This window comes from Panicum virgatum, chromosome 2K (genome assembly GCF_016808335.1).
Source record: "Panicum virgatum strain AP13 chromosome 2K, P.virgatum_v5, whole genome shotgun sequence".
Lineage (NCBI taxonomy): Eukaryota > Viridiplantae > Streptophyta > Magnoliopsida > Poales > Poaceae > Panicum > Panicum virgatum.
Window position 1 is genome coordinate 59039389 of NC_053137.1, and position 10829 is coordinate 59050217.

The following is a 10829-nucleotide window of genomic DNA, read 5'->3' on the forward strand; positions in this document are numbered from 1 at the left end:
AGTAGCCCCTCGAGGGTGAGGTCCGAAGCCGACGGTCCGAACCCTTGTTAATGAAGAAGATTGTGTGTAACCTTCGTGAATCTCCCGAGGAAAAACGTCTCCCGAACCGTCGGCTGCAACGGTCGGTTTTTGTTGTGTACGTGTCGTTGCCTGATTGCGCCGCTTGGGCTGACGTCTCCTCGGTTTTACCATTGGAACTGTTCCTTTTCACCGCCTATATAAGCGGAGGAGGGGGGTAAAATCTGTGCCCTTTCGAGCTTTGCTATCCTTCGTCGCTTTTTGCTATAAAGCGTTTTGTCCGAAGGTTCTTGTGCGCGGTGACGCTGCTTGTTTTCCTCGGTGTAAGTAACTTTGCGGCTCATGGCTCGCACTAAACAGACAGCAAGGCTGATCGAAGGTTCGTTTGAGTATTTGTATGTAATTTGACTTTGCTTTTTTGTTTACTTTTGTAGTTATGGCATTTATTAAGAGGGCGGTTCTCCGTACAGACTCTGGTGCAGCTTCCGAAGGAGAGGGTGGTTCGCAGCCTTCTCAGCAGCAGCAGTCCAGCGAAAGTCTTTCGGCTGTTTCTGCGGACGTGTCGGATCTGATGGCTCCGGAGAAACGTAATACTCTGCTTTTCGAGCCATCTGTCGTATCTCAGAGCATGATAGACTTCTACGTTACGAAGGGTTACTTCGCCGAGGGGGTTTGCCGCTCTCCGGGGGCAGAATTGATTCATGTACTGGAGACCGGCGAGGTTGTAGTCTTTAAGGATTTTTTTACAGCGGGACTTAGACTTCCGATGGATCCGATTGTGCCGAAGCTTTTGGAGCCATTCAACGCGAAGCTACACCACTTCACTCCGAATGGGATTGTTACACTGTCCAAGTTTCTGTGGGTAGTGCGGAGCTTCGGAGGGGAGGTGTCTGTGGATGCGTTTTGCAGGCTCTTTCAGCTACACTGCCAGCCTCAGAAGGTCTATGTAGATGACGATGATGAGCTTAGCGAGGTTCAGAACGGCTGCTGCACCTTCATTCCTCGTAAACCGAACAAAAGGACCGGCCTGTTGAAGGTTATGCTCTCGACAGCTTACAAGAACAAGTGGGAAGGGAACTGGTTGGAATATTGGTTTTACGCGAAGATTGGCTTTCCCGATCCCGAAGGTTCTAGCGAGGAGAAGTATCTTCTTGCTTCGGACATTGAGATGTTCGATCACGTTTATCAGCCTGCCTTCAACAAACGAGGGCCAGGTTTCAAGTCGTGTCTGGAAGCTTTCATGACAGCTTGCCAAGTTTGTGGTGGCCGGGATGCTGTCGAGGAGTTTCTGGCTGCGAAGGTTTGGCCACTGGCTGCTGGCTGGTCTCCGGTGAGGTTCGAGCGCAAGCGCTTTGTTGGTTTGAAGTACGAAGTGACTTCTCCAGTTTTTGGGCTTCGGAGACCCAAAGGTGCCAGCGATGAAGTTATTGTTGATGAGCTAGAGCGTCAGGCTGCGGAGATTTTGGGGCCATGGAACAAAAAGGAGTACTGTTCTTTGGTTGAGGTGTGCGGAGGGAACCTTCGGTTGAACCGTTGCTTAGCTGAGATGGGCGTCGCTTACAAGCTTCGGCCGGTCCCGGCTAACGCCATTCCAAGGATGACGCCGCCGGGGAACGTAGGTTCGGAGGTTCCTGAGGCAAAGTCCAAAGGAAAGGCTAAGGTGGAGGTGGTGGGGAGCTCCGGGTCTACCGGTACACGGGGGCGCGGTCGCGGTCAGAAACCTTCGAGCTCGAAGGTTTCGGTTGCGCGGGCAGAGAGCGCCAAGAGAAAGGCGCAAGATGAGGAGGTTTCTTCGGGCGACAGCGGTACGCCCTCATTTATGGAAGAGCTCATGGGGACGGTGGGCGGGGAGATTGTAGTTCCCGAAGGGAGGCTTTTTAGACCCCCGTTATGATCTTAGCGATGAGTACGTGACCATGATTTTCGGTTCCGGCCGTCGGGTTGAGGTGGCGAAAGCGTTGATTAATCTTCATTGTTCATCCGAAGGTACGACGAAACGCCGGAGGATTCAGAGCCTCGTCAAGACTGGGACCAAGCCCGCGGATCTTCCGAAGCCGCCCGTGCCGAAGGGCGCTGCCTCGACGGCCGATGTCCTAAAGGAGTCGGCTCCGGCCCCGAAGGTCGCACAGCCTGTTTTTGTGTTGGACATCGAGGAGGGGGAGGTCTTGGTGGGTGAGACACTGATGGCTCTCAGAGGTGGGGAGGCTCGTGGAGTTTCCTCTGCTCCACCTTCGGACAAGGAGGTGGAGGCTTTGGAGGGGATGACCTTCGACAGTCTGGTAGGTTTTACCTTTCCTGACTTCCTAGCTTGTTCGCCGCGTCCGAAGGGGTTTTTAGTTTTGCTTTCTGCAGCTGTATCGGCATCGATGCAGCAGCTGTTGGCCGTGATGCACGGGCCTGGCGCGACTGGGATTCTCTCTCCCGAGAAAGGTTTGTAGACTTGTTTTATTTTTGTCTCTTGAACAATTTCTAGAGTTCCCAAAGGTGATTTTGTTTTTGATTCAGGGTTTGATGCTGCGGTGGCTGAAGCGTCCACCTCCGACGCTGCTTTCATCGTTGGTGAGCTAAGTAAGAAGCTTACCCATGCCAGTCGGATGTTAATGCAAAAGGCTAAGGCATATGTTGATCTTCGGGAGAAAAGCGCCACCGAGAGATTGAGCCTGGCTGATAAACTGCGGCGGGCTGAGGCGGAGGTTCTCGCTCTGAGAGAGGAGAACCAGCAACTGAAGGTTAAGTGCTCGAAGTTGGAGTCAACCGCTTCGGATAACGAGAAGGTTCTAGAGAGCCTTCGGAGGGCCGTTGAGGTGGATGCAAACGAGAAATCTGCCCTTAAGAGTAGGATCACGGAGTTGGAATGAGTTCAGACTAGAATGGCAGAACTCGAGCGAGTCATACCCGAGGTTGCCAGACGGGCCGAAGGAGTGTACTAGGAGTACAAGAAGGCTCTTGGTGCCCTTGGAGCTGAGCCTTTGCCCTTGCCTAAGCCGGTCGAAGGTCTTCAAGTTTTCTTTTTGCTTTTGGACTGGTTGAAGTCGGAATTCGAGGGCCTTGGCGAGGTTATGAGCGTGGCAAATGACAACGCGGCCTCTGTTTCCTTCGAGGGGCTTGTTGGAAATCTTCTTCGTGTCGGCGCGGTTGATCTTGCCCGACTGGATGGTTTTCAATATGTACCGTACGAAGGTTTGGCGGTGGAGGTGGCAAAAATTCAAGAGTTGAAGGCTTCTGTTTTTGAGCGTTTCTGGGAAACTTCTGGCAAGGTTGTTGTTCGGACTCTGGCTGCCGCAGCTGCTGAGGTAGGGTTTTTTTTCAGCAATTTTTCTGTCTTTTGTTTGTTTTTTGATTGGTTTTTTCTATTTGGTGCAGGAGGCGTCTCCTGATTGTCCTTCGGAGGATAATCGAATGTCCGAGGATCGGAGATCTCCTTCGGGGATTGGTGCTGCTGGTTCTTCCGGGGCACAGGTCTAAAGATTAGCTTGTGGGGATTTGTTTCTAGGACTTGGATTTTTTTGTAAATATTCCCGTACTGCAGGACGCGAACAATGCTAGGGTAATGATGAGCTGGGTGACCTTCAGCCTTGCTCATCCTGGATGCAGCGTTGCGGAGTACTTATGCTGGTCCGGTCGTGATTCGTTGTAATTTTCATTTTTGCTGTTTGAACACTACCTTCGCAAAGATTTTCAAAGTGTATAATATTCTTTCTAGGCTTATTATTGCGCCTTTCGGGTTGCCTTTCTGTGCGTTTCCTTCGTTTTTTCCTTCTGGATGCAACCTTCGAGATTACTTCTTCTCATCCTTCGAGGTGCTCTGATTTGTGCATCCTTCGAGATGCTTTGATCTGCGCATCCTTCGAGATGCTTTGATGAGTGCATCCTTCGAGATGCTTTGATGTGTGCATCCTTCGAGGCGCCTTGATGCGTGCATCCTTCGAGGTGCCGTGATGCGTGCATCCTTTGGGATGCTTTGATGTGTGCAACCTTCGCGGTGCTTTAATGTGTGCATCCTTCAAGGTGCTTTGTGACACTTGGTTAAAACGCTTCCTGTATTCTTTGGCTTCGTTAGTGTTGTTGGGACCCGAGGAGTTAAGTGCGAGGAATTTTAAGAAAAACGTCTCCCCCCTTTCTCGCACTTGGTTCGTTGGTGTCCCCATTTCGTAGGTTTGGGGTTTGTGCTTTTGATGCGTTAGTGCTTAGGTGGTCATGATTCGTTCGGGTAACAAGTTGCTGCCATAAGAGACAATACGCGCATATTTGCTCTTTGAAAAACGTCTCCCCTCTTACCTGCGCGGCGTTGTCTCATTGGTTTGTCGAATGAAGGATGCCGAGGGTTCGGAAAGAAAAAACGTCTCCCCCCTTTCTGACATCCGTCTTTCGATGCTTTCGAGTCGCTTTTTTGCTGAAGGTTTTTTGTTTCGAATCATTTGTAAGGTCGAAATCCTTTTGCGTTTTTGTACTTATTGTGTGTTTTTGCCGAAGGTTTTTTGGTTCGGACCTTTTGAAAGGTCGAAGCCCCTTGGCGTTTTTGCACTTATTGTGCGTTTTTGCCGAAGGTTTTTTGGTTCGGACCTTTTGAAAGGTCGAAGCCCCTTGGCGTTTTTGCACTTATTGTGCGTTTTTGCCGAAGGTTTTTTGGTTCGGACCTTTTGAAAGGTCGAAGCCCCTTGGCGTTTTTGCACTTATTTTGCGTTTTTGCCGAAGGTTTTTTGGTTCGGACCTTTTGAAAGGTCGAAGCCCCTTGGCATTTTTGCACTTATTGTGCGTTTTTGCCGAAGGTTTTTTGGTTCGGACCTTTTGAAAGGTCGAAGCCCCTTGGCGTTTTTGCACTTATTGTGCGTTTTTGCCGAAGGTTTTTTGGTTCGGACCTTTTGAAAGGCCGAAGCCTCTTGGCGTTTTTGCACTTATTTTGCGTTTTTGCCGAAGGTTTTTTGGTTCGGACCTTTTGAAAGGTCGAAGCCCCTTTGCGTTTTTGCACTTATTGTTCGTTTTTGCCGAAGGTTTTTTGGTTCGGACCTTTTGAAAGGTCGAAGCCCCTTTGCGTTTTTGCACTTATTGTGCGTTTTTGCCGAAGGTTTTTTAGTGCGGACCTTTTGAAAGGTCGAAGCCCCTTGGCGTTTTTGCACTTATTGTGCGTTTTTGCCTAAGGTTTTTTGGTTCGGACCTTTTGAAAGGTCGAAGCCTCTTGGCGTTTTTGCACTTATTGTGCATTTTTGCTGAAGGTTTTTTGGTTCGGACCTTTTGAAAGGTCGAAGCCCCTTGGCGTTTTTGCACTTATTGTGCGTTTGCGTTGATAAGTATGCAAAGTTTGCGGGTTCTGCATACTTTGCTAACTTACTGTTTTGTTTAGCATGCAGATGCTTGCCGAAGCTTGCCATTTTGGCTGCTTAGGCGAGAGTGGCACTGTTTGGGGAAAATTCATTGTATTTAGATAGTTTACACTGTGTTCGCCTCGTCAAAAATCTCACCTCCTGTGCGGAGTTTCCCCTTGTGAGGAAAAGAGTACGACCCGTTTACATTGTATGAAATAACTGAAAATAAATGCGATGGCCCGCAATCGCTTATAGCTTCGCGATGCGTCCTTTTTACAAACTTAAATGTAGTATTTTTTGAGGCTGTCGGCATTCCACGGATGCTGCAGCTCATTTCCTTCGGCGTCGGACAAGTGAAATGATCCTGGCCTGTTGCTTTTTATTATAAGGAATGGTCCTTCCCACTTGGGTTGTAGTTTGCCGGAGGTTTCGGCATTTGGCTTCTTTTTTAGGACCCAGTCTCCGACTGCGATGTCCTTTTTCACTATTTTCTTGTCTCTCCACTTCGTTGTTTCTTGTTGATATTTTTCTAGATTTTCTGAAGCTTGCAGGATGTCTAGCTCTATGAGGTCTTTCTCCTCCGAGGGTGTGCCCTCGATTTGATGAGTCACCCTTAGGCTTCGATTCTTAAGCTCTTTTGGTGTCATTGCTTCGGCACCATATAGTAGTCTGAATGGGGTGAACTTGGTGGTTCTTGTTTCTGAGGTGTTGTGGGACCAGATGACCTTCGGGAGTTCATTTGCCCATTTACCCTTTTTCTGATCAAACAGGCACTTCTTGATGCTGCCAAAGATGATGCCATTGGCCCTTTCGACAGCCCCGTTTGATTGTGGGTGGTACACCGAAGCAAAGATTACCTTCGTGCCCAGACTATAATAGAATTCTCTGAAGAGCTGCGAATCAAACTGTTTTCTGTTATCGACGATGATCTCCCTTGGGACCCCGAATCTGCAGACGATGTTCTGCCAAAAGAATTTTCTGATTGTTTCTGATGTGATGTTGATGAGTGGCTTGGCTTCGATCCACTTTGTAAGGTACTCAACAGCAACTGCTGCGTACCTGTAATTTCCCTGAGCTGTGGGTAGGGGTCCCACTAGATCAATTCCCCATCTTTGAAGAGGCCAGGAGGGGGGTATAAACTGAATTGGCTCCGAAGGTTTTGTGGACTTCGGGCCCATCATTTGGCATGCTTGGCATGTTTTCACTATGTGCTGAGCATCATTCAGGGCTGTTGGCCAAAAGAATCCTTGCCTGAAGGCTTTGGATACAAGTTGTCTGAACCAATATGAGATCCGCAAGACCCGGAGTGTATTTCCTTGAGGAGCTCGATTCCTTCGGTCGTTGAGATGCACTTTAACCATGGGCTGGTTACACCTGACTTGAATAATTCTCCTTCGGATATGACGTAGCCCCTTGCTCTTTGGAACATTTTCTTTTCATCTTTCTCGTTTGGCAGCTCAATGTTTCCCCGAAGGTACTCCATTATGGGTGCTCTCCAATCTTCGGCTGAGATGGCTGAGATTTGTTTTTCTTTCTTCGGTTTGACTGAAGGTTCTTTGATTTCTTCGAAAAATACATCTGGTGGTAACTGTTCTTTTCTTGATGCTGCCTTTGCTAGTTTGTCTGCTTCGTCGTTCATGTGCCTCGGGATATGAACGATGTCGAAGCCTTTGAAATATTTCTCCATGGATCTAACTGCATCAAGGTACTCAATAAGCTCTGGTTTTCTTGCCTCCGAGTCCTTTTCGATGTGATCTCTGACAACCTTCGAGTATGTTTTGACTATGAAGTTTTGGTGGCCAAGGGCTTTCATTTTACGAAGTCCCAGGAGCAGGGCTTCGTACTCGGTTGTGTTGTTGGTTGATGATTCTAATTTGCCAAAGTTGAGTCGTGTTGCGTATCTTGTTTTTGCTCCCGAAGGAGACTCGATGATTGCAGCAATGCCCGCTCCGTCGTTACACCAGGCCCCATCGCAGTGCACGATCCACGTTTCAGTCGAAGGTTCCTCCTTGAATGTTGGGGATGTCCAATCGGCAATGAAATCTGCTAATACTTGAGATTTAATGGCTGTTCTTCTTTCGAAGTCTATATAGAACTCCGATAGCTCCGAAGCCCATTTTGCAATTTTGACTGAGGCCTCTCTGTTGCTGAACAAGTCATGCAAGGGTTGATCTGTTACCACGATTATCTTGTGAGCTTCGAAATAGTGTCGAATCTTCTGGGCAGACATGACTACTGCATATGCGATTTTTTCTAGCTCTGAGTACAGGAGCTTCGAGCCCGCGAGAGCTTCGGATACGAAATAAACAGGTAGCTGCTTCTTTTTTCCTTCGCTCTCTCTCTCGAGTACGAGCACTGCGCTGACGGCAGAGTAGGATGCCGCGATGTATAGGGGCAACACATCCTTCGGATCAGGTGAGGTCATTTTGACCATGTTCCGCAGGTGGTTTTTGAGCGCCTTGAGGGCTTCGCTTTGCTTAGGGCCCCACTCAAATTTGTTTGCGTTGCGAAGGACCTTGAAGAAAGGTAGGCTTCGGTCTGCAGAGCGTGGGATGAATCTGTTTAGGGCTGCAATCTGCCCTGTAAGTTTCTGTACGTCCCTGATGGACCTTGGCTCCTCCATGTTCCAAAGAGCTTTTACTTTGTCAGGGTTTGCTTCAATGCCTTTGGTGGACACAAGGCATCCTAGCACCTTTCCTTTGTGCACTCCAAAAATGCACTTGTTGGGGTTCAAGGACAGTCCTGCTTTTCTTAAGCTTGTGAAGGTTTCAGCCAGGTCTGCCACGTGGTTGCTTCTTACTGAACTAGTTACAACAATGTCATCAACGTAAGCCAAGACATTCCTTCTGAGTTGATGCTCCAAGACTACAGAAGACATCCTTGAAAAAGACTGTCCTGCATTCTTTAGTCCTTCGGGCATTCTTACGAAGCAGTAGGTGCCGAATGGGGTTATGAAACTTGTTTTTTTCGTCCTCTTTCCTCATCCAGATCTGATGGTATCCGGAGAAACAGTCCAGTAGGGACATGAGTTGACTGTTTGCCGCATCATCGACGACTCTGTCGATTCTTGGCAATGGGAAATCATCCTTCGGACAGGCTTTATTGAGGTCTGTGAAGTCAATGCACATGCGCCATTTGCCATTCTTCTTTTTGACAGGCACAGTATTTGCCAGCCATGTTGGGAACTTGACTTCTCTAATGACATTTGCATCTAGTAGTCTCTGGACTTCGGCCTTGACTGCTGCGACTTTTTCATCTGCCATTTTGCGAAGTTTTTGCTTCTTCGGCTTGATGTTTGGGTTGGTGTCCAGGCGATGCTCGATGATGTCTCTACTGACTCCCCGGAGGTCGTTGGCGGACCATGCAAAAACATATTGGTTCTTGCGTAGAAACTCTAGTAGTTCTTTCTCCTCTTGAGGCTCTAGTGTTGCATTGATAGTAACCATTTTGTCTGGGAGGTGTTCGTCGAGGGGGACCTTCTTGATTTCACAGTCTTCTTCGAAGGTTGTTTTCTCGCTGTCCCCTTGGTGCTTTTCGACTGTAACTGGCTTGGATTCAGTCTGAAGGTTGTGCACATTTTTCTGTCCTGGGGTGTATCCCCGTTCAATGTCCCGTGCAAGTTGCTGGTCTCCACGAACGGTGATGACCCCTGCGGGAGCTGGCATTTTCATGCACAAGTATAGTTCATGGACGATAGCTTCGAACTTGTTGATTGTTCCTCTTCCTAAGATTGCGCGGTATGGGTACGACATTTCTACCACATCGAAGGTGATGTGCTCTGTTCTTGCGTTGGCAGTGTCTCCGAAGGACATGGGGAGTGACAGTTTGCCGATTGCGTTCACTCTCTTTCCTCCGAATCCCATTAAAGGGATTTCCGAAGGCTGAAGCAGGCTTCGGTCGATACCCATTTTATCGAAGGTATCGGAGAAGATGATGTCTGCAGAACTGCCAGTGTCAACTAGTATCTTGCCAATCCTCCAGCCCTGAATGTTTGCCTCGATGACAAGAGCATCTGTGTGTGGGTAGCTGATGAGGTTGACATCTTCTTCAGAGAATGTGATCGGAGAGTGTGACCACTGGGTTCTCTTTGTTGGGCCTTCGGAGACGATGCAATGGACTTGCCTGAAGTAGTCCCTGCGTTGCCTTTTGTTCTCGAAGTCCAGGGTAGAACCTCCGGAGATTGGCATGATCATGCCGAAGGATGGTAGTGCCGCGGGTTGGCTATTTGTGGTTTGGCTTTCTTGTTTTGGTGGTAGAGCTGGGGTGGCGGTAGCTGTTCCTGAGTGGGTTGAGCTTGGGTTGTGGGTTGAATGTTTTGCGTTGTAGGGTTTGGCTGCGGCTGCCAGCTTTGATTGTAGTTGTAGCTAAACATTGGTGGGCGGTATGCTTGTGTAAATGGTTGAGGTGGAACGAACGAAGGCTGTGTGTACTGTATTTGTTGAGGTTGTTGGGTCTGTGGCCATGTAGTGTGGCCAACTAGCTTGGCCTTTTTCTCGGCCTCCATTCTGTCGAGGGTTTTCTTTTTCTCCGGGCATTGGTTTGTTCTATGGTCGGAGTCAGATCCATGGAAGTGACAGAAGAATTTTTTGGGGTCACGCGAAGGTCCACGACCTCGGCCCCTTCCTCTGCCGCGACCTCTACCTCGTGCCCCGGACGAAGGTTGCTTGTCGTTTGAGCGTTGAGGCTCTGGCTCTGGTGGTGTCATGAAGGGATCGAAGGTTATCTGATCCTCATCTTCGTGCGAAGGTTCCAGAGGTAAGATGAGCTGGTGAGCTGGCTGCTTCTCTTGCTGCCATGTTTGCTGGTTGTACTTTTCAGCCTGACGCATGATTCTTCTTTGCTCGACCCTTCTGCGGTGGTCGGCGTCTGACTTCGCGTACTTTTCTGCTTCTGAATAAAGCTCCTCTAGAGTCCTCGGAGGCTCTCTTATGAGGTGGGAAGCAAGCTGACCAGGCAGTAGTCCCTCGATGCATTTTTCTATCGCCTCTTTCTTCGGGAAGTTTAGAATTTGAGCCTTCTTTTGGACGAACCTCCGGAAGTAGTCATAGAGGGGCTCGCGGTCATGCTGGGGGCACTTGAAATCTTTGACAGTGTTTGTAGTCAGCCTTCTGAAGCCCTGGAAGTCCTGGAGGAGTCTTCCTTTTAGCTGATACCAGTTGTTGATTGATTGCGGAGGCAGGTACGAATACCAGTTGGCCACAGAACCTTCGCAAGCCATGACGAAGGACTTGGCTATGGTGGAGTCGTCACCTCCGGCCGAAGCGATGGTTGCTTCGTAGGCCATGAGGAACTGAGTTGGATCTGTTGTGGCGTTGTACTTGGGGAGTCGAGTTGGCTTGTAGCCGAGCGGCCATGAAGTTCGCTGCAGAGCGACTGAGAGTGGCGAGGTCGGGTCAAATGGGAGGTTGACCGGCGGTGGCCTTTGGTTCTCATTATGAGCGAAGGTTGTCTATAGGATGACGCGGTTTTCTTACTGGGAGGAGCCTTCGGGCATTTCTTGGTATGCCC